The sequence below is a fragment of the Gobius niger genome, assembly GCF_951799975.1.
Source record: "Gobius niger genome assembly, chromosome: 1".
NCBI lineage: Eukaryota > Metazoa > Chordata > Actinopteri > Gobiiformes > Gobiidae > Gobius > Gobius niger.
In genome coordinates, this window is record NC_136852.1 from 32,676,640 (window position 1) to 32,700,934 (window position 24,295).

A 24,295-nucleotide genomic window follows, 5' to 3' on the forward strand; every position below is an offset into this window, starting at 1 on the left:
GAATATAAACCGGTGTGAGTGTGAGGAGGTGGGATACGGGACAGTGTGGTGGGGCCAGGGCCGGCGGCGAGAGTGCTGTGCAGGGCCCGGGGCAAGGTGTTTCATGGGGGCCATTTAATGCTTCAGCTTGTTTGTTGTTGTTTATGTGTCGAGCCAGTGATGCACAAAGATGGACGTCGGAATAACGGCGGTGATTGGACTTAAAATCAAAGTTTAACGTCTTAACTCCCGCCTGAACCGAGAGGATCTCTTTCCTCACGTCATCAGATTTTTTTTCCATCATTTTTTTGCTGGGTGTTCAACTCATTTTTGTAGCTTTTTTGTCATATTTTTGGTCTTTTTTTTTGTCACATTTTTGTAATTTTTTCGTCAATTTTTTGTATTTTTTTTGTCACATTTTTATCACATTTTTGTCATTTTTTTGTCACATTTTTGTCATTTTTTTGTCACATTTTTATCAAATTTTTGTCATTTTTTCTTGTGACATTTTTGTGACATTTTTATGACATTTTTGACACTTTTTCATCAATTTTTGGTAATTTTTTTGTCAAATTTGTATCATTTTTTTGTCATTTTTTTGTCACATTTTTGTCATTTTTTTCCTCATTTTTTAATCAATTTTTTGTCATTTTTTGTCACATTTTTGTAATTTTTTGGTCACATTTTTATGAAATTTTTGTCATTTTTATGTCACATTTTTTCATTTTTTCCTCAATTTTTATCAATTTTTTGTCATTTTTTGTCACATTTTTGTAATTTTTTTGTCACATTTTTATCACATTTTTGTCATTTTATTGTCACATTTTTGTCATTTTTCTTGTGACATTTTTGCCACTTTTCCATCAATTTTTTCGTCACTTTTTTGTCAATGTTTTCTCGCTTTTTTGTCACATTTCCGTCATTGTTTTCGTCTTGTTATTTTCACAGCTTTTTTCCAGAAGCTTTTGGACTGGGGTAAAGCCAAACTGGAGAAAATGTGCTTGGTTCAGGTGGGAGTTAAGGGGTTAAGTATTGAAATATAGAACAGTGCTCTCCCTTTTTCATTGTTTTTGCACCCCCCCTCTCACACAAAAAAAAAAGTATTGTAGTCAATGCACCGCCGCTGTTGACATGTTGTGTTTGGGCGGTGTCCGTGACTGCAGGCATCCCCCGTCTGGAGGTGCAGGGAGGGAACAAAGGGGAAGGCGTGCAGCGCTGTCAGGTGCTACCCTTCATCAGCGAGGGGGAGGATTATGGGGGGGGGGGTGTTGGAGGCTGCTGACCTCTGGGGGAGCACCGCTGGAGTGACGGATGGTGTCAGGCCCCGTGTAAAACACCTCTATTAGGAATGCCTGGCATGCTTGGGCGCTTCTAATTATGAAGTATTCAAAACAAAGAGAGGCTGGCAGGAGGAGGGAGAGGAGAGGGAGAGGAGAGGGAGAGGAGAGGGAGAGGGAGAGGGAGAGGGAGAGGGAGAGGGAGAGGGAGAGGGAGAGGAGAGGGAGAGGGAGAGGGAGAGGAGAGGAGAGGGAGAGGGAGAGGAGAGGGAGAGGAGAGGGAGAGGAGAGGGAGAGGAGAGGGAGAGGGAGAGGGAGAGGAGAGGGAGAGGAGAGGGAGAGGAGGGGGGGAGAGGGAGAGGAGAGGGAGAGGAGAGGGAAAGGAGAGGGAGAGGGAGAGGAGAGGGAGAGGGAGAGGGAGAGGAGAGGGAGAGGAGAGGAGAGGGAGAGGAGAGGAGAGGGAGAGGAGGGGGAGAGGAGAGGGAGAGGGAGAGGGAGAGGGAGAGGAGAGGGAGAGGGAGAGGGAGAGGGAGAGGGAGAGGAGAGGGAGAGGGAGAGGGAGAGGAGGGGGGGGAGAGGGAGAGGAGAGGGAGAGGAGAGGGAGAGGAGAGGGAGAGGAGAGGGAGAGGAGAGGGAGAGGAGAGGGAGAGGAGAGGGAGAGGGAGAGGAGAGGGAGAGGGAGAGGGAGAGGGAGAGGAGAGGGAGAGGGAGAGGAGAGGGAGAGGAAGGTGATGGGGAAGAGCTGGCAGCGAGCGAAGAGAGGAAGTACAATGACACAAACGCCAAAGATTATGCAAAGGAAAACTGGACTTTTCAGGATTAGCCTTAATTGACTGACTTTGCGAGAGCCGGGACCACCGCTGCGTGACGTTCAGGTGTGCACTCGTACCTTCGGCCATTATCCCGGCGTCCGTCAGCCTGGCAGGTTTCCAATGCGCACTTAAACACATCTTTATACTGCACTTGTCCTGGTGTTGTCTTGGCCCCAGCGAGGGAGGAATGTGTGTGCTCAACATTAGGGCCACTGACTGATCTATTTGGAGATGTGAACCTGCAGTCATTGGTGATGTTGTGAGATTTAAGGCGAGACGCTGGAGGTGAAAACAGCGATTTTTCACACAGTGGTCTCAATATTCACCACTGTGTGAAAAATAGATGTTTTTCAAAAAGTTTTCTCTCTTAACAACTTAGTTTAAATGTCAGGGTGGCACGGTTGCGCTCTCGCTTCACAGCTAGAAGGCCCCAGGTTTGATTCCAACCTGGCCGGGGCCTTTCTGTGTGGAGTTTGCATGTTCTCCCCGTGTCTGCATAGGTCTCCTCTGGGTACTCCGGGGTCCCCTACCACTAAAAACATGTACAATAGGCCAGGATGAATGACGTGTGTGTGTGAATGAATGATGGTTGGTGCAGATGTGTGCAGTCGCGACAGCTCTTCTGTCAGTCTCCCCCAGGGGACCCTGAATGAGTATGGATGAATGTAAAATTGTCTCCTGTAACGCACTTTGTGACTATGTCTGTGAAAGGCGCTGTAGAAATAAAGATCTTCTTCTTCAGAGTGAAAAACAGACAATAGTCACACTTTGCGATGCTTGTCTTATAGCGTTTTGTTGACTAGGAGAAAACTGCAGCGTTGCTTCCTCACGCATGTTCATTCATTCATTTTTTTATTTTATTGTTTGTCTCATATTTATGCGTACAGCAAAAGATTCAAATCAATATCTTTAAATATTTTTTTCTCCCCTTTACCTGTAGTGTCACACCTTCATGTTACCAAACAAAATGTTTATACATGAAACTATCGAGCGCTCTTGTTTCTTTCTGACTCAATCCTTTGTGGCTGTGGTCTCGGGTTCGTGTCTGTATTGAGTTTATCATCAGCATCAAGTCCAAACCCTTCCGACTGCCCACCGCAGCAGTCGACCGGACCACAGATCGCAACGCAATTGAACCTTATCCGTGCTAAAAATACCCTGGAAGTACCGTATGCTGTCATCTGGACGCCTGAAAGGTCTTTCTGCGAATAACTACCAGGCAGCGGCGGGCCAGGAAGAGGGCAGGACGTCCTCGGAGAGCAAGGCACGGAGAGATGGCGGTCAACGGGCTTTTCTTTACAGTGTTAGAAATCAACGAATGGGGCAAATGGGTTGCTGGACCATGGTCACACTGGAAATGATGTAGATCCTTCTGTCAGCGTCACGTGTTTACCTGATGACTAATAAAGTCATTGGGTGAAATGATAGTTTGCATGACGTAATGAACGTACATCGGTTTAGGATTTGGGAATTGTCGGTTTGTTGGGCAAAACAGTACAGGTTGAAATTGGATGAGGAGTGGGTCTAGACATCCAGCTAAGTGGAACTTTGACTTCAGTGGTCATGTGGTCATTCAGGATCATCTGCCATCATAGACTTTATTCATTTCAATTACGGATTATTTGATGTATTCTTTACTTATGTATTTGTACTCGTCCACAGCCTCGTTACCTCCCGGATAGGGCTGCTCGATTATTGAAAAAATAATAATCGCGATTATTTTTGTCCATCAAATCCATCAAAAAAATGACAAAAATCCTTCAAAAAAGTGACAAATATTCATCAAAAAAGTGACAAAAATCCAGCAAAAAAGTGAAAAAAATCCAGCAAAAAAGTGACAAAAATCCATCAAAAAAGTACAAAAATCCTTCAAAAAAGTGACAAAAATCCAGCAAAAAAGTGACAAAAATTAATCAAAAAAGTGACAAAAATCCATCAAAAAAGTGACAAAAATTCATCAAAAAAGTGACAAAAATCCAGCAAAAAAGTGACAAAAATCCAGCAAAAAAATGACAAAAATCCATCAAAAAAATGCCAAAAATCCAAAAATTAGAAAAAAAATACATATAATAAACAAAAAAAATATGTATATTAAAAAAAAAAAATTGTAAAAAAAAATTATAATCGATTTTTTGCGATTATGCTAATTTTGTAATCGTTTACTGTTGTAATCAAAATCGTAATCGAATTTCGATTAATTGCACAGCCCTACTCCCGGATTTGTGTTTCATTAGCTCATTTAAAATTCATTTTGTGTGCAGGAGAAAAATAAGTAGTGGTGGTCCGCATGGCACCTTTTGTCCATCGCGGTGGTCTCTACAACTCTCCAGGAACAATAGTTTAGTAGATTTTCTGGTGAGAGGCCTAACAATTGATCATTTCTACACATAAAAAGTTGCATAATGCACCTTTAAGTCTGTTTGAGATCCATTTTTAGACCCGGTTTAGTCCAGCTTTACCTTTGATCTCGGCCTGGTAGTACTTGGAACATTTTTGAGGTGGTACTATTAGCTATTTGGTGGTGATTTAAGTGAAATGTTTGACACTCCTACGGTGACTTTTAGGACAGCTGGATCCCTGCATGTCCCATTGTGAGTTAATAAAACATTGCCTCACAGAATAGAGCTTTCAGATAACACAAGTCATCGGGCTGGCTTCTCTAAATATGTTAAACAAATACAGATATTCTCACTCAGCCTTCCTTCATCCTGCCACACACACCGGCGCCGGTATTATCATGTCCAACTGTCACTTTACTGTGCCGCGCCGGCTGACACATCTGCCATGTCCGATTAAACACAATACAGTCAATAATGTGGCTAAACTTGTTAATATTCCTCCAGACTTCAGCTATAAAACCCAGAGGGGGAGGGGGGGGGGTAACCCAGCTGGCGCGTTTGTCATCCCTACAGCTTTACTGTCATGGCCGCCCCGTAAAACCTCTCTATTTATTTAGCGGCACCCAAGCACAGCGGCCTCTCAACGGGACGCCCTTGTGCCCGCCGTGCTGACCTTGGCTCTGGGGAGGGGGGCTGGGGGGGGTGGGGGGGGTGGTCGTACTCGCGACAGACCCCGGGGATGGAGATATTAGACCAGTCGCATTGAGCAAAATGGACTTTCGGGAGCTTTCAGCCATGTTGTAATATGTGGTGTTTTGCTTCATCAACAGTTTTGAGTAATCCTTTTCTTTCCCAGTTTTAAACCATTACCCGGTTCTTTTTGAGCAGCGTAAAAGCCACGTTAGCTCTGGGTGATGGGTAGATACAAGAGTCTGGACTGTGTGTATGACAGTATTTTGCTGATGGAATACATATTGCAATATCGAAGACAAAAGAGTTGTGTGTTCAAAAGCTATAAGCCAAGTGTTAAAAGTGAGAGTTTGCATGTTCTCCCTGTGTCTGCGGTTTCCCCCTACCACTAAAAACATGTACAATAGGTAAATCCTCCAGCCAGGTGACACTGGCCATCAGCCTGGCTTCGCATCCGGGAGCCTGGCCTGCTGCGGCTGACCACTGCTCCTACAGGTCGCCCCCAGCGGCATCGAATTTCCCTGTGGGGATCAACCAAGCATGTCTGAAAGGCACTTCCTGACTTTGCTTTTCTAGTGGCGGAACAAAGACAAATGTCTGTACTCCTTCAGTATAAATGATTGTAGATCTAGACAGGAATCGTAAAGCATTTATATCGATTTTATGAAGACTGGGTTTCCAACATTTCTGTGAAAGTGACCCTGCTAAATGGGGCGATAAACTGGTCACTGTGAAGAATTGGGATGCTACAAATGTGTCAGGAAAGTTAGGAATTAATTTGCAACCACAACTAACAATTTGAATTTAGTGGCTCCCTCTTTCATCGTTTGTAAAAACCTTTAACAAATATCTCAGCGACCAGGGCAAAGCAAAGACTTCACTGGAGGAAATGTCTGTGCACCTCGCGGTAGATCAGCTGAACACTGATTCAAAATGGAAACAGCACCAAGATTGAGCCTGTTTTAGCCGTTTCATTTTTGTGTTGTTGATTTTTGCTACTAGCCGTTAGCGTCCATCCATCCATCCATCCATCCATCCATCCATCCGTTTTTCTTCATGGGGGCAACTGTTGGAGCCGCCCAAACCACATACTAGCCGCTAGCGCTGAGATAAAAACTCCTGAACATAGAAGTTGCCTCCAAGTCAAGTATTTACATAATGTATTTAAACACGCAGCCATGAGTATCTCTCTGTCCACCAGATATCAATTTGAAACGTTTGCTGTCGATCACTGGCATAAATGTGAGAAAAAAAAAAAAATGGTAAGTTTTCTGTCATTTTATCTTTTCATATAAGAACAAGGTGTTTTATGCCTAAAAATGCCCCAAATTTCCCATCTTTTCGGCGACGAAATCTGAATTATGCCTAGAGCTATTTCATTTTATTGATAAATGAGTTACCAAGACTTTTTCAGAGGGGATTTTGGATTTCTTGTTTAGTTTTAAAATAAGCTTTTTTTTTTGTGGAAAAATTTATAAAAATGTAATTTTCGCCTTATTTTTTGACATTCAAAACTCAATAAATGGGGCTTAGGGATTAAATGATAAAAAATCCCTCTGAAGAAATCTTCCAAATATTGTTCAGTCCAAGGCTGGAAAATGTGAAGTCTTTAGGTCCGACTGACGTGGACATAGTGTCGCCACAATGACAGAAAAATGTGTTTTGAGAAAAAGGCCCTTGAAATTGCATTCTCCCATATAAGTCTATGGGGGAACATTGAATCAGTGCAATATTTAAACATGTTATTGTGAAGATTAGGCATATTTTCTGTTTCCTGGTGAAAGCTTATATGTTTAGAGACCAATTTGGCCCAAAACCTGAAAACTGAAAAAATTGAGTTTTGCCTGTAGTGTCTCCCCTTAAAGCGTAGAGAAAGCCAGTCCAGTCGTCGACGTAAAGCTTCACTGCGAGGTTCTGGTTGGTAGACGACTGCTCTGCCAGTGAGCCCCCGAACAAAAGACAGCGTGCTGCTGAAGATAAGAGAATGAGGGCAGTAACGGAGCTGGTGATTCTTCAACATGTAGATTTGTTCTTCCACTTTTCTTCACGCCCCTGCTCCCTCCTCTCGCTCTCCGTCGGGTCGGGGGGAAGCTATTGTTGGCGATCCCGGCATGTCAGCAGAAATGAATTCCCTCTTCCTTTAACACAATTGCCTGTGTCTGGAGTAATGGCCTAATAATTTATATGAACGCGACTTTAAGGCTATTTTCACCGCGGCTAATGACAGCGGCGAGCGCGGGAACGCGGTCCCAGATGAGGTCCGGCGGCGCAGGTAATCCATTCAGCAGCTTTTACCTTTCTGTCAGGACGCCGGCCATCTTGGAAAGGGAATATTTGTGCGGCGTGTATTATTTTTGGCAGCGTTTTTTTCTCTCCAAGCGGCCCCTCTGGATTTGTGTTCCGTCAAATAGACACAAGATGCATGGGCTATTTCCATGTGACGTCGCGAAGTTCAGATTTGAACTAAGATAGATGGACTCCCGGCACGTCCAGGTAACCTTCATCAATTCAACAGTTAGAAGAAAATGAAAAATCTGAACCGGGCAGCCATCTTGGGAATGCTGTGTAACTTGTATTATTTTTGTCCACCTGGCCCCTCTGGACTCGCAATCCGTCTATTGATAAAAAGATAGATGGGGTACAGGCATTTCCAAGTAAACCTCCATCAATTTTGCAGGTATTGTATTGCAGGTCATTGTAGTCATTGTGGAATGGTGTTACGCTTTTCGGTTTTCCAAGTGTCCCTTTGGAATCCCAGTTCGATATAGAAAAAAGGTAGATGAGGAAACTATGGAGAAGGGCATCTCTGCTGAGACTGCTGCCCCCGCAACCCGGCCCTGGATAAAGCGGAAGAAGATGGATGGATGGAGGAAGTGGCATTCCTCATCCTCATCCAATAGGAACAGTTTTCCTATTTCTATCAACAACTCATCTGTCCTGCCCTCCCCTCAGGTCAAGAGTCTGGGTGTCATCCTCGACAGTATACTCTCCTTCCAGTCTCACATCAATAGCATCTCCTGGTCTGCATATTTCCACCTATACGTAACATCTCTCCTCTCTCACCCCTCATTGTCTCATTGGAATCTCATTTTGTCCATTGAAATAAGACATATGGGCTAGAATCATTCTCTTGTAATATCCATGTATTTGTGCAGCCATCTTGAAAAGGTAGTGAACATATGGCATTTGTTTCCGAGTGACCGCTTCGAAGTACTTCAAATAGAAATATGACGGATAACGGCCAATGCTTTTTCATGTAACCTCCATCCATTTATCAGAACATCTGAATCGGGCTTGGAGAGGCTTTTTATGGATAACGTTTTTCCTAGTGACCCCTTTAGAATCCCGATACTTCGCATACAGCTGACATGGATGGGTTGCTGCAGTTTCCTGATGCATTTTTCAGGTTTTCAAACACTCGTAGGGCTGTCAGAACTGGATCCGCCATCTTGGAATCTTGGAAAGGCAGCGGCTGAGACGCATTTGTTATTTTTGGACAGGGTTTTTCCAAGTGGCCCCGTCGGAATCGCGATCCGTCAAATGGAGCTAAGATAGATTGGCTCGCGGCGTATCGCTTTCGCTCATTTGTCACGAGACAAGGCAGTTGTGAGGAGCTTTTGTACGTGGTTGGATTTGCGCTAGCACTCAGGGGTCGTGTTGTTAGCTTTAGCTGGAGAAGGGGGTGTCGAGAGAGGCTGAAATATGTGATTACAGCTGTGCGGTACATGGATTTAGCCTGTGTTACAGCAGTGCACAGGTGAACGGTTGGAGAGATACGAATCAAGTGAAACATTACTTTAGAAGGATTTTTCTCAATGAAAAGTAAGTCATTCTTCAGATTACTCAAGTAAAACAAACCTGAGTGACTATTTTCACTAGAAAGACATGTTTTTATGGGTCTACAACGCAGACTTCGCACTTTTGATGCATTGCAAAACAAAGCTAGCAAACCTAGCCCGACCGACTGTCAAATTCTCTAGAAGACCTCGACAACATTTCCCATTTTCATAATGTAACTCCTCTTAATTGGCTCCGTTTAAGCAGCCCTTGTTTTGGCGGTTATAGCGGAGCGCCCCGGCCTGTCCTGGCGCTGTGGCGGTATTCCGACACACAAAGGAACATCCCACGGGCCGCTAATGCTTCCAATTACTCCCTGTACACTGGCAGCCACTGTACCTTCCGCGCGGCCAATTCAGATGCAAATTCCACCGCCTCTAATGGACGCGCTCCCGGTGAAGCGGCGGGGGGGGGGCTTTTTCAGACAAATTGCAGCTAGATTATGCACATTTGGGAGGGGCCCGAGAGGTATGCGGGGGAGTCACATGTTATTTTAACAGGACTCCCCCACAGTGAATCGCAGTTGTTCATGTTGTGCATTTGTTGGAGGACATACGTATCTGTTTTTTGAACTTAAAGCCACATTCTGTAACATTTCATCCAATAAATACAAGAGAATGCACTTTGCTTGGATGAAGAGAAGCCAAACATGAACACAGAATACATTAGGTCGTCTTCCACATGCTTTATTGTGGTATCTGCAAAAAAAATGGATAAAATGAAAATACAGTGCAAGCAGTAAGAGGAAGAGGACGGTCTTTTCTTGGAATGTTTGCTGCTGATTGGATCAAGCAGACCTTGTACACAAAGCCGTGCCGCTTTCCAGTCACAGCCATGTCTCAAAACAACAAAGTTCAAAAGCAATTCAATATTTAGTCAAGTAAATCTGTCATGTGGTGTTTTTCCATCGTTCACTCCTGGGAATACTGCCCCGTGATTGGTTCAAGTCGCTCTCGATGGATGTTTTTGTCAGACTCAATATTCACATCTCGCTAAGTTGGAAAACTGGTGCATGGAGAAGCAGTTTCTTCTGTTGTTAGCAGTTTACTCTGCCCCTTTGAGGTACTGTTGGATGCTTACAGATGTCTTGTGGTGAGGACAATTTGAGCACTGAAATAAAGAGTCCAGACAATAGACATGGAAGCACGTCCCGATTTCGGTAAATTTTGTCGAATTGAGACCATCCGTTTACATCTGTTCAGAAAGAAAAAGGGTTTTTTGGGGGCTGCTAACACATTCTGACATGACTCAAAGCTCATAAAAGTCCATTTCTGTCTGTCTCTTTAAAAGAGAGAAACACTCGATTGTAATAAGAAATGTCTCCGAGTTGGACATTAGCAGCACGCAGCAATGCTGCTGGAAGTTTACAGTGACATATTTCATAAACATCATCGTTCATTAGTCATGGGCTGGAACGCCGTCACAATCAGGGCTTTGTGCGAGAGACTAAAACAATGCCAGAGGAGCAGATGGCGCGGAGCGGAGGCATGTGGAGTGTAAACAGCGCTCTGGGCTGCTGTGGTCTGCATGTGGACGTGTGCCGGGAGGTGTCCTGAAGCAGACGGGCAGCTACAAAGCGGCGGTCGCGGGCTAAAAGTAACCAAGAACCACGTCAAGAAACACCACAGAAAACGAAGGATCTACTCGCTTTATGTGCTGATATGTCACTATTACAATATTACATTTCGGGTACGAATGTGTCGGCTGTTAGTCCTCCTGGAATTTCAGATCATTACAGAGTTGAGAGTGCGGGCCAGGACTGTCGCAGCACTGCTGTACATTCATTCAGATGAATGAGAGGCAACACAGTCCAGTCCAGGTGAGGATTTTGAGAAAGCCTTTACTATAACATAATTTAGGGTAGACTTCTTTGACCCTGTTGGTGAATTTGCTCTTAGCATTCAAGCGCTGAGGGACCCCTCTTCAGTTTAAAAACTTCACTTTTCTTCACATGAGAAATTAAAGGAACAGGTCACCGTCTTTACATACTGAGATATGTTCTTACCTGAGCTTAGACGAGTTGATACGTACCTGTCTGGTCTTTGTGCCCGTGGAAGTTCTCACCCATTTGGAGCTATAGGAATACATTGAGAGAGGCCAAATGCTAACAACATCATTTTGCGTGACTGAGGGCAGGCACAAAGACCAGACAGGTACGCATCAACTCGTCTAAGCTGAGTTTTGAAAAACGGTGGCCTGTTCCTTTAAGGGCTACTTTCTTCAGATCCGTTCTGATCTCATTGTTGTGACATGTCCACATAAGAAATAACTACAGACACCACATTTTCAAGTCTTGTATTTTGTCTGTTTCTTCAGAGGGATCATTCAAGATCTATTTCCTGAGTTCATTGAGTTCTGAACCCCTCAAAAACAATGCTCAATGAAACGACAAGGTATCCTAAGTGTTGTTTGTAAGTGCTTTATGTGTTTAGTAGAAGAAGAAGTTATTGATTTTTGGACTTACTTCAGACCTGATCATTTATCAATCACTAACATTTACCACCGAACCGTCTCCCATTTCAGCGCTGGGGCCGAACAGTCGTGTGACAATCCTAGCGCCTATAGTCTGCCCTGGGCACCGCTGTCCCCTCGCACACCCACCGGAGCGCATTCCAGAATATTGGGTGACCGGGGCCCGCCGGTGACACAGGTACAGGCGGGGGCGGGTGGGCCTCACAGCGACAGTGACTGCGGTGTGAGTGAGCGAGAGAGAGGAGTAAGTGAAACCCTCACGGCTCTTATGGACACTTCAGACCCGCTATTGTCCGCGGTAACCAACACCGCGCTATCGCAGTGTCAGGGCGGCCATTAAAGAGGCGCAGCCGGCCGCCGCGCTGGAGACGGGCCCGGAGCGCAGCGGCCGGACACTCACATCAGAGGAGCAGAGCCTGAGCGCAACTTTCAAACTGTTTGTCCATGTTGTAATAAAACAGGAGCTACATGCTGGAAATGCAAAACTGTAACACCTTTTACTGGACTAGAGACGGGTACAGTTCCATTTTTATAACCAGTACTTTAATGATACTTGGTTTTCGATGCCAATACCTGAATAAAAGGTTTGTCGTCGAGAACCAGAAAACGGATCAGCAAATTTACAATATTGGGTTCATCTGCATACCTCCAGGAACCGCCACCTTAACGTGGTGGAGGGGTTTGAGCACCCGGAGGATCCTGGGAGCTCTGTTGTCGGGGGCTTCGTGCTCCTGGTAGGGTCTCTCAGGACAAACAGGTCCTCGGTGACGGGTCAGACAAGGAGCGGTTCAGAAGCTCCTTATGGGAGACCAACAGGCCCGGTTAGAACCATGAGGACGTCCTTCTGTGGACCCACCACCTGCAGGAGGAGCCATGAGGGGCTGGTGCAATGTGATTTGAGCAGCTCCAACAGCTGCCCCCACGACCCGGGAACGTTAAAGTGGAAGAAAATGGATGGATGAATAGATGGTTTATCTGCAGTGCCAAGAAATGTGTGAAGAATGGGGAATAATTTGGGGAAAAATTTGGAGAAACTGTATCAAAATGAAGGAAAAAATGTGTAAATGGACAAAAATAAAAAGTGGGGAAAATAATGATTAGTAATAAAAGATTAGCAAAAATTAGATAAACAAATTGAGGCAAAAATTGGGAAATCAATTTTGGGGAAAAATCATTTATTTGAGCTGGTTTGTATCAACTGACCAAAACTATAATATTTAAATAGCATCTAACAATAAATAGCTCTGAAGAACAATTCTGGAAACAAAGGCTCCTTCCTCCCCAGCGTGTGAGAGGAAATGTCCAAACCTGAGCCGGGAAATAATCTGCAGCGTGACCCCGGGTTAGCACAAGACCGCTCAAAAAGTGGAAGTCAAGTAGACAGATAGCTATCAGCTCCTGCTGCAGTGCACGCAGAAACCGTTTTATACGGCCCCTGAGGTCCAGCCGGGGGCCCCCTGGCCGTCCACTCTCCCTCGCCCCTCAGCGGAGTGTTTGAAGTGGGCTCGGAACGGCCCTCAGTGCCCCGCTGTGGACAGGAAGAGACTCCACACAAGTCAGTGCGCTTTTCTTTCCGGCCCATTGCCTCCTCTCATCGGCATCAGGCTGTATATTATCTGAGGGAAACCTTGGGAAGTGCATAAACAAGCGGCTCTAGCTCTCAGAGGCTGTGCGTGCGCTAACGGGGAAGCTAATGATTCAACTCGGGAGTAAAGTGTGATCTTAGCTTGATCCTCGCACCATTCGCTGTGGCCTTGATTTTATTTTTTTGTGTTTATACTTTTTAAGTTTTTGTATTCATTGCATATAAGATACCTCTATTTACTAGATCACTGTTTGCACATTTCCTGCCTATTCTGCAGGAGTTTATTTCTTTAGAGCTGAATGTAACAAGTTTATTGATCTCCATTGTGAGATCAATAAAGGCGTATCTGAATAAACTTCTGCAAAGTTCAAAGATCCAGTGTCACATTCTTTTTTCACCAACATCTTGTATTGAGGATGTGACCACTGTGCAAAGCCCTGATCCACTCTTTCACAATGTCAGCCCCATGAATCATGGCATTGTCATCTTGGAATATGAAGCCTAGGTGTTAATTCAACCTGGGAGACTAATTTCAGCATCACCTCCAGCCAATGATCGATTCTGAGAGGGCCACACCTCCACCTTAGCCATCAGCGTAAGAGCCGCACCTCCGTAGCAGCCAATCATCGCCCTCGGTCCTACTTTTAAGCCCCAGTAATCATGGTTCGTTCGCTTCCCAGGGGCGCTGCGACCCGCCTCCACCCCATCTTCGCATCTTCCATCCACGGCTTCTCCCTGCTGCAGCTTCACGGGTCTCTATGCCACCACCAGTGTCCAGGCTCTGGGGAAGACATCCCTAACTACAACCTGTTCATCCACACTGACTTTCATACATCGACGTTACCGCCGGGGTCTGATCGCCAAAACTAATATACATGTCCATAAATCTTCCTAATCACTGCTTTTGTCTGTTTGAGTCAGGGAAGAAGAAATCCATTGACGGAATAACCTGGTCTCAGAAGAATTAGTTAGTTTGAAGAGTTTGTTTTGGTCCGGCAGTATTCAAGTTAGGATAAGCAGCTTTTTATACATAATAAAGAAGTGCAGACCTTCTCTTGTCTCACATTCCCTGTATATCATTGTAGTCTGTGCAGTTCCGTCATTTAAAGCACTTATATATTGATTTAATTGTGATGAATTATCCTGGGGTGTAGCCTTCAAACCCAGCGCTTGTGGAATCTGACTCCAGCCGGTTTGCTCGTCTTCTGAATTGTCACTCTTGCTTCATCCTGGACTGACACTGGGTAAGAAGTGCTTTAGCCCTCGGCACATAGTTTGACCGTGGTCCTGTCTCAGCCTTGGTTCAGTTATATTGTTCCCTCCAGTCGTAGACCTGTTCCGTCCTGACCTCGGTGGTATAGTGGGAGAGTTTTCAGCGAAAGCACCAGCCCACACAAAGGAGGATTTGTTCTGGCTGCGATAGACCTGTCTGCTGTCGGCGCTTATCCCTGCGAGCTAAAGGAAAAGCGCCTCATGCCTCTGCGCAGACCTGCATTCGTCAGTTGGTGCGACCGCAGTTATTATTTCATGAAACCTGACTCCCGGTGTCTAGTTTCACTGCAATATCCTCTCAGCAGATCCGCCGCTCGGTCTTGTCAAAGAGCTGCCTGGTGAAACCGGGGCTGCTGCACTGTAAAAAGTGTTGCTTAAATGAGAAGTAAAAAAAATTCCGTAAGCGGTTCCATCGGACATTTTGTGTTCTGTCAACTTCAGCTCTTTATTAAGTACTAAAAAATATTAAATTGAGTTTGACAGAAAGCAAAACTATAACTTACTCGTGAAGGATTTACTGAATATTATTGTGTTCTCCCAAAGCAAAACTATAACTTAGACGTGAATGATTTACTCAATATTTTTGTGTTCTCACAAACCAAAACTATAACTTAGACGTGAATGATTTACTCAATATTTTTGTGTTCTCACAAAGCAAAACTATAACTTAGACGTGAATGATTTACTGAATATTTTTGTGTTCTCACAAAGCAAAACTATAAGTTAGACGTGAATGATTTACTGAATATTTTTGTGTTCTCACAAAGCAAAACAACTTTAAAAATGTAATAATGTACCACCCGGTTTTATATTCTGATTAAGCACAACAACTTCATGATGATCAATTTCGTTCATATCTTTGTGTTCAAACATTTTTTTGGTGATTAATGCATCTTCATTTTATATCATTGACCATTAATTATCTATAACTTAAATGTAATACCAAAAACAAAGTTATTTTTCTGCAACGTTGAACATTTATTGAGAATCAAATTTTCCCCCCCAAAAATAAAAAAAAATCAAATTTTTTACACAATAAAAGCCAAACACATTTGAACATGTAAGCAGCAGCAAAGTTCCTATTTTCTTCGGTAACAATGAAGCCCTTTTCTTAACCAAAAATAATAATAACAACAATAAAATATAATACAGTAGTGAAATAAAATCATGCAATGCTAAGTATATCCCAAGAATGCTAGGAAGCTTGCGTTTCTCTCATTCACCTGGCTTCACAAGCTATGCCTTTCTTATTTTGCTTAAGCTGTTATGCGTTGCTATGGTTATGATGTAGCGGAGTGACGTTACAGCTCTACTTCCGGATCCACATAGACCGGCAGATGTGCGAGAAACTACACAAAAACTTCAACACCACAATCAATATTTCTGAAACTCAACAGAGTTACTGAACAGACCTATTTATCAGGCCCATTAGCCAAAAATGCTGAACCTACTGCTATAAAAGTAATATTTACCGAAATCGCTACATCCGGGTTTAGCACAGAAAAATGCTAACGTCCGAGGTGGCGCAGCAGCTACGCTAACCCCAGAAGTAGCGACTTTAATATTACTTTTGTAGCAGTAGGTGCAGCATTTTTGGGTAATGAGTCTGAGAAATAGGAAGGCTCAGTAACTCTCCGCTGAGTTTCAGAAATATTTCTTGTGGTTTTGAAGAGTTTTGTCTTGCATATTTGCCGACTGGTACGGACCCAGAAGAGCTGTGACGTCACACTATACAACCGAATAACAGTGAATAACAGAAGCCATCATCAAAGCCAACAAGGGACTGGAATATTTTTTTTACTATAAACCTTCATAAAACCCCTTTTTTTTTTTACAAATGTAATCCAATGTTCATCACAATACTAAACATTTACATGTTACATGTTATTACCAAGAACAGAAGAATAAATTAATGCACTGTATTGAACAATCTTCCCAGATTAGGAGGTCATCACAATTTATTGTTTAATAGCCATAACACTAAGTAATTCTTTATGAGTCAGAATTCCAATACTATTACATGTGCATTGTTTTTGTAGTTTAGTTTTGTAGTTAGGCAAGTCAAAGCACTCAAACGTGTGTTTCAGCTATGTGCGCCATCTTCTGTGTTCAAACGCAACGTGGCCAAACCTTTCAAGACTGGCTGGCCATCAATCACGATCCCGTAGGTCTCTTGAGACGTGAAGATCATCACTGGGAGGCGCTGAGATCCTCAGTGAACCCGTTGGTCTGTTTAAAGAGACAAATAATGTTTAAAGTTGACAGTTTGTTTAGTGTTTCAAGACCACATTTTTTACCTTCAGATAAATGGTTTTCAATAATTTTCACACCAAGTACAATCTTGGAAAATACATTTGGTGCTGTAAGTGCCACTTAGAATTGTCACATTCTGTATATTTACAAAGTGATAAATCAGCTGAGCGTTTCATGACAATAGTGCAGGCATGTCCCAGCCAAGCTTAACCGTGTTGGGCTGATTAAACAGCCTAACCTATCCCATCACAGAAATCTGTAAGTGTAGCTGCATTTACACAATAACCCTTATTTTATCGTCTCACGTGCCATTCCTCTTGTTCTTGAACTTTAAGCCACAACAGGACCACATTTTTTAAACTTATAATCACTAGTTTTAGTTTAATCTTATTTCTCTTGATCATGTCCTGCCTCCAGCCCTATAGCCCTTTCAAGACAAAAGAAAGTTGTAAAGTTGTAAAAGTTGTTACCTGGTCATCACAAATGAGGTCAGCCTGGTTCTCCCCAATGTACGCCATGAGACATCTCAGCAAAACGTCTCTCCTCTTTTCAACCTTTGAAGATGGACTCTATAACACACATGAATTTCATTCAAATTTATTGTAGACATGTTTTATCCCCTACCACAAACCAGGGACCCACAATAATTCACATTGTAAGTGTAAAATGTTCATACATTGTAAAAGTATATACCTGAACCATCTTTTCACCGAGTGCCACCTTTTGAGTTGAATAGTGAGAACATCTTGGCTGTGTTCTCGGATAAACGTTGGCTCCAGAGATATGCCAGCAAGCTGCTGAAATTCTTCACAAATCTACAGAACAAAAAAACATTTTTAATACACAACCATGTAAATACATACTTAAATGCAACAACATTTTAGAGCCACACCTGAGATTCATCTAAAAAGGGCCGGCCACCGATCAAGTAGAGTAGCAACCTTGGATCCTTCAGGTACAGCTTCTTGCCTTTGTAGGCTGAAGGTTTGGGACATCAGGTCATTTATCACATTGCTTTTCTTCTTTGTCTCTTGAAAAAGCTGAACTGTAAAATTATATGTAAAAAAAAAGAATTAACAAAAAAAAACTATAAAAGTCACCCATATTTAAAAGCACAGCAAAGTTAATTTGACCTGTATCATATCTTGGTCCACCGTCAGGTCTTTTAGGTATCAGTAAGTCACCAGTCTGTTAACAGAAGAAATTAACTGTTAGACAGAAATATACACACAGTCGATGCACATATGGATAATATATGCTCGTCCATTTGCACAAAAAGCTTAAGTGGGACAAAGAGCGAAACGTCCGACACTCCACCTCTGAGTACAGATGAGGACTAGAGGGACTGTCTATGGACAACACCTAAGAACCTACACAGAGGTCCCCTCCCCAAGTTAATGCATTACCTAGAAAACATGGCAGAGTGGAATGTCATTTGTCAAAATAATCAGATTTTCCAGTATTTTTTACATTACGCATCATCTGCTGTATTCCTGTCTTATTATTGCACACCCGCAGTTTTTTTCTGAGAGCTTATTTAACAAGTGAATTTATCCATTGTTATCATAAACGAAGTTTAGGCTAATGATAAATATTACAGCCCTAACAGTTTGAATCGATGCACAGTTCCCCCCTACCGAATGAGGCCATACAACAACGTTCACTTAGAATCTTACAAAAAGGGGAGAAGTTACCTGTGGTTAGCACAAACATGAACTGATACCGCACCACGTTTACTATATGTTTTTGTACAACTTTACGGTGACGCAGGCATGGGCGCAGATAGCGGGGGGGACGGGGGGGACATGACGTACCCAGATTTTCATTCACCTGGATCCGTCCCCCTCACTTTTATGAAGAAAAATATCTTGCAAGCATTTTGCAATGTGCGAAACAGCGCCTCCCTTGACCATTCACTTTGATATGCGGCGAGAAACGGTATTGCGCTCATGTGTTTGTGTTGACTGGGCTGTGCGTGTGTCAAAATGCGAAACGCGAGCTGTTGGTTTACTTGGTTATCAGACAGTGTAGCCTACGTCAGGACTGCTTTTTCATACGTCATGTGGCATGCTTGGTGAGTGATTAGAAACCGTACCAATACGCATTATTGTCTTGCAATGATGGGCAATTAAGTTTGATAGGTTGTCATGCCTGAGCAGCTTTGTCCCCCCCAGTTTCAAAAACCTATCTGCGCCCCTGGACGCAGGGTGAACTGGAGATAATAAAGTGTGCGTTTGATGAGGGGAGAACAAGAGTCAGTGTTGGGAAAGTTCATTTTCTACATGAACTACTTCAAAGTTCAGTTCAAAAATTTCAAAATGAACTAGTTCGTTCATAGTTCATAATTGTATATTACTAATAGTTTGTTCATAGTTCCAAAAATGAACTAGTTCATAGTTCTTTTTTTTGTTGTTGCCGCGAGCTGTTATTCAGGCATGAAAACGGATCGAGGTGAAAAGGTGAGACATAAAGCAACAATCTGATGCATTTTTAAATGCATTTTTGCCAACCTTGGTAGAGCTGGAGAAAGTTGACTTCAGCCATGACTTAAAAATATTATCCTCTCTTAGTGTTATGCAGCTATGTCATGTCAGCCTGTCACTGTTTTATGAGTGGATTTTGGTTATCTTTGCTAATCATATTTTATTTTATTCTTTTTTTTTTAAGTTTAATTGGTAAATTCTTGGTGGGAAATGAAGCTACAAATATTCAATTGCATGTGTGTTGATTTGGTAAATTAATCACGTGAATAAGATTGTTTTATGAGCTAATTTGTAGTTAAAAAACTCCACATTGTGTCTTTATGTAAATGAGCGCACGCGGAGCAGAGGAGTTTGGAGCGACAGACGTTACACAAGGGAAACTCGCTTCGTAACCTCACTCACTGTGGCTGCTCGCGGGCACCGTGCAGACCCGCTGGTTACCGGTGTGCCAGGGCGTGTGCCAGAGCCATAAACAGCAGAGTTCAGCGCCACAAAACTGGACACAGTCGGGCAGTGGGCGCGGGGGCGGAGCGAGCGCGAGCTACACCGTGGACCCGCCAGAGTTTAGACCCGCTGGTAAAACTGTGACGGCGGGTTTTACATTCACTGATCCGCGGTCTTAAATCACAGATATAAGAAATCTGGCTCCATATTGAACGGACGTAAATAGAACGGGAAATGCCGTTCACAGACACCAGAATGAACGCGTTCATGGTTTCGTTCATCAGGCAGTAACACTGTGCGTTCAGTTCACGTTCGCCCAAAATATGAACGCGTTCATTACATCACTGACAAGAGTAAACAACACTGAACACTGTGCGGGTCTCTGGTTCTGAGCTCGTTGAGCTAACACTGTTGTGGTGCGTTAGATCCGAGCGCAATTTCGTTTCGCCTACACGTGTCTGATTTTTAGAGATGCGTGAATATTCTTGACTTTTATCAAGGCCTCTCGGGACACACTGGCTCGTACATGTGTGTGTGTGTATATAGACTTTAGTATGATCCTCTCTGTTCAGATAGTCCTCCTCCCCAACGCGCTAGCTTTCACGGCCACTTACAATGTTAAACCAAATTCATTCACCAGTATCTTAAAACACATAACACATAAACGCAACAAAGTTTTCCAAACCATTTCTTTCTAGCGACCAACAACAACATGTTAACATCGGCTAATGCTAGCTTTGAGCATGTATGTCGAACTAATTTTTTGGACAAATTTGACAAACAAGATAACCACCGTTTGCAGTAAAGGATACACGTACCTTGTCTCGTTCACCTGGAAAATATTTGGATCCATCGTGATGGCAAAGGCACTTCTGCTGCTCAGCTCCCAAGAAGACGTTGCACCAGACCGGCTTGAACCGGTCTGAAAGTCAGCCTAAACCCGCCCCCTGGGCCAAGTTTGTGTTCGATCAACACATTATATTAGTTTTGTCATTACAGGGCCACCACTCAGACAAAATAAATACTTAAAGTGTTTTCACCTAAAGCAATAAAATCTGTATTTTTTATGGTGCTGTAATAATGATATATAGTACTTATTTGTCAACCAAAAATTTAAATTTATAAAAAAATAAGTACTTAGTAACTAATTAAAATGTTTCAAACCAAAGTTTGGTCTGCAGCACTTATTACAGTGTGGTCATGCTGCGCGAGGTCGTGGATCTGAGGAAGAGCAGATCATACAGAGACCCTGGATCTGAAGGTCACAGTCTGACAGTGGTTACGTAGACACCACAACCACCATTTAATGTGAATATATCCTAAGATAAGATCAGATAAGATAAACCTTTATTAATCTCACAATGGAGACGTGTGCAAAATAGACAGCAAAATGTGCAATCTTAAATAGTAAATACAGGTATCTTGAATAAAGAAACTTCAAGGTCCAAAAAGTATAAATAAAATAAAATTAGAACAGACTATAACAGTGTTTTTCAACCACTGTGCCGTGGCACAATAGTGTGCCTCGGGAAATTATCCAATTTCACCTAGTTTTTTTTTTTTAAACAAATTAATTATTATCCGCAAGCAACGTACCGTTTTCGAGTGTCTGTGCTGTCTAATGACCAGCAGAGTAACCATGTAATACTCTTCTATATCAGGTCATTTCTTTGAGATAAGAGAATTAGTGATGCATGGATGTGTCGGTGACAGTGGCATTTGATGAGAACGACTGAATATAAGCTACAGAATATTTTTTTGTTCTTGCATTTTTGCATTTTCCGCTGGTGGTGTGCCTCGTGATTTTTTCAATGAAAAAAATGTGCCTTGGCTCAAAAAAGGTTGAAAAATACTGAACTATAAAATGTCCGACTATAAAATCCTGCAAAATCGGGGCGTAAAAACATTCTTTTGGGGAACTTCAGAAATTATACTTAACATTTAAAATTTGAATTAAAAAGAGTAAGGAGGAGCAATCTCTACGGCAGCTATTAATCCCAGTGTATAAAACTGTTACAACAAGCTTTCACTTTCAGCTGACAGCATGCTAGTAGAAGAAGAAGAAGAAGATCTTTATTTATATAGCACTTACTATGAAAGTGAAGAACCCACAGTTCATACTGACTAACATTTTTTGTTGTAGTCTGTTTACATAATTATTTACTGTTTATACTTTTGTCCCCACAAAGTCCTTGGTGGTCATTGTACATAAGATATCACTATTGTACTATTTAATTGTTTTTTTTGTTTATTTTTCTCACATTTTCTGCCTATTGGCACCCTGTGTGTTTCAAAGAGCTGAATGTGAGATCAGGAAAGTCTTATCTTATCTCATCTCATCTCATCTCATCATTATGTTCATGTGCAAAAGTTATTTTTATGCTTGCATTTGCTGTTTAGCGCCAATCTTGAATCCTCAGCCCTTCAAAGAACTGCTCGGATTATGGGCTTTTAAAGTGTAGAGGACAGTTTTATGTTTTTAGAAGAAGAAGAAGAGAACCACCAGGGGAAAAGTCCAGGTCTGTTGTTCTGCTCGTCAGGGTTAAAGTTCAGAGTTCTAGCGTCGGGTCTGTCATGTTAGCTTAGCCTGTTGAAGCACTCGTATACGCGGACACATCACAGACCATTATTATGGTGGCACACACTCACACTCAGCGGATGAGGGGCACTTGCGGGTGCTCAGGGCTGGCGCGGAGGGCCCGGTCCGTTTTACTCTTAATTGTGTTGTGGTAGATGCATTAGCCTGTTAGCCTGTGAGCTGGGGCGAGGTAGACATGTCTGACGTGGGCTTTTAGTGCGAGGAGGTAAAGAGGCGCACGCCACTCGGAAGCAATGTTGGCCTTTTTACATATTTATATAGATTATTTTATTTATTTGCATAATAGAATTCAATATTTATTTTCATTTTATAGTGTTCTTTCTTGTTTTAAAGGGGACAGTAAACCTTGGACACCGGAATTCTCATTAGAAATTATTTTTGTGACTTCGTGATCTTTGTGTCCCAGATCTCAGATGTTTGTGTGGGCTCTTAGTCGTCCAGGATGTGAGCTTGGTTTGTTGTACAGTGTCAGACAGAACCTTAGTTTACGGGGGTGTTTTTGCCGAGAGAACGTGATGAAGTAGAAGTATGAAGCATCCTCCTTTGCATGCATGTGGTTTTACATCTTTTTTCCCCATCAGTTTTCCACGGCAGTATTATTCCCTCAGGTCAGTGGTCCATGAAGAACATCTATCCGCCGCCTCCTTTGATAATCGCACCTCGAGTTTGAACTCTGGCTCCGATCGGCCCCAAACTCCTTCCCCCTCGGCGTTACTCGTTTCCCGTTGCCGTGGAAACTCATCACAGCCTCCCAGCGCTGCGAATACCGGGGGCGTCCGAGGCCACGGCGTTTACGCTTTGACCCCCCCCGTAAGCTCTTCATCTCGGGGTGATTTGTCGGGGATGAACGGAGGCGCGGGGCCAGCCAATGGGAAGCCGAGACCCGTCCTCTTCACTGTAATAACCGCGGCCGGGAGCGGGAAACGGGGGGGAAAAATATTAGATGAAGCCATTTTAGATATACAGATTATCAATTCAAAAGTAGGACGTGGTGAAAGCGAAATTAGTTGTTTTGGGGTCATGTTCTGTGTGTCCAAACTTTTGACGGACACCAGGATCTCCTCTGGGCCCATGACTCCTCAGAAAAGAGATGGTTCTTAATGTCAGTGGGAGTTTCCTGGTTAAACAAAGGTCAGATCCTCCAGACCTCCAGTTGATTTGTATAAATATGACCTACAACCTGCTAACATTTCCTGGTAAAGGACAACACCGGCTCTATTTGAACTCTATTTGCCAAGGCCGTGGGAACCCAGGGTGCTGAGGGCGCTGCAGCACCCCCTGGTGGATAGTTTGTGAACTGCAGGCAATATTAACCCCTTAACTCCCACCTGAACCGAGCACATTTTCTCCAGCTTTACCCCCAGCCCAAAAGCTTCTGGAAAAAAGGTGTGAAAATAGCAACGAAACTGAGACGACAACAAAAAATTTACAAAAAATGAGGACGAAAAAGTGACAAAAATTTGATGAAAAATTGAGAAAAAAATGGACGAAAAAGTGACAAAAAAATTACAAAAAATTACAAAAATGGACCAAAATTTGACGAAAAATTGAGAAAAAATGGACGAAAAAGAGACAAAAAACAGAGAAAAATTTGACAAAAAAGTGACAAAAAATTTACAAAAAATGACAAAAATGGGCAAAAATTTGACGAAAAATTGAGAAAAAATTGACAAAAAATGGAGAAAAAATGGACGAAAAAATGACAAAAAACGGAGAAAAATTTGACGAAAAAGTGACAAAAAATTTACAAAAATGACAAAAATGGACAAAAATTTGACGAAAAATGAACAAAAAATTGACAAAAAATTGACAAAAAATGGAGAAAAAATGGAGAAAAAATGGACGAAAAAGTGACAAAAAAGTGAGAAAATTTGACAAAAAATGGAGAAAAAATGGACGAAAAAGTGACAAAAAAATTACAAAAAATTACAAAAATGGACAAAACATTTGACAAAGTGAGAAAATTTTGAGGAAAAAATGGACGAAAAAGTGACAAAAATGAGACGACTGCCCAACAAAGAACGTGATGAAAAAAAATCTGACGTGAGGAAAAAGATCAACATAGTTTTGTAGGTCTTTCAAATGAGGCGTTACACTGGCCTACAGGATTTGGGTAAAGCTGAACTGGAGAAAATGCTCTCGGTTCAGGCGGGAGTAAAGAGGTTAATAAATAGGATTTATGCACAGTAAAAGTATTTTGGGGTTAAATTTTGTCCCTCGGCGCCCCCTAACTAAAATATCTCCCCACGGCCC

General features: G+C 42.7%; 1 protein-coding gene across 1 annotated transcript in view; it reads left to right on the plus strand.

The window, feature by feature from the left end:
• LOC306964918 (roundabout homolog 1-like) overlaps positions 1-24,295 on the plus strand; it is a 461,783-nt gene that overhangs the window by 314,249 nt on the left and 123,239 nt on the right.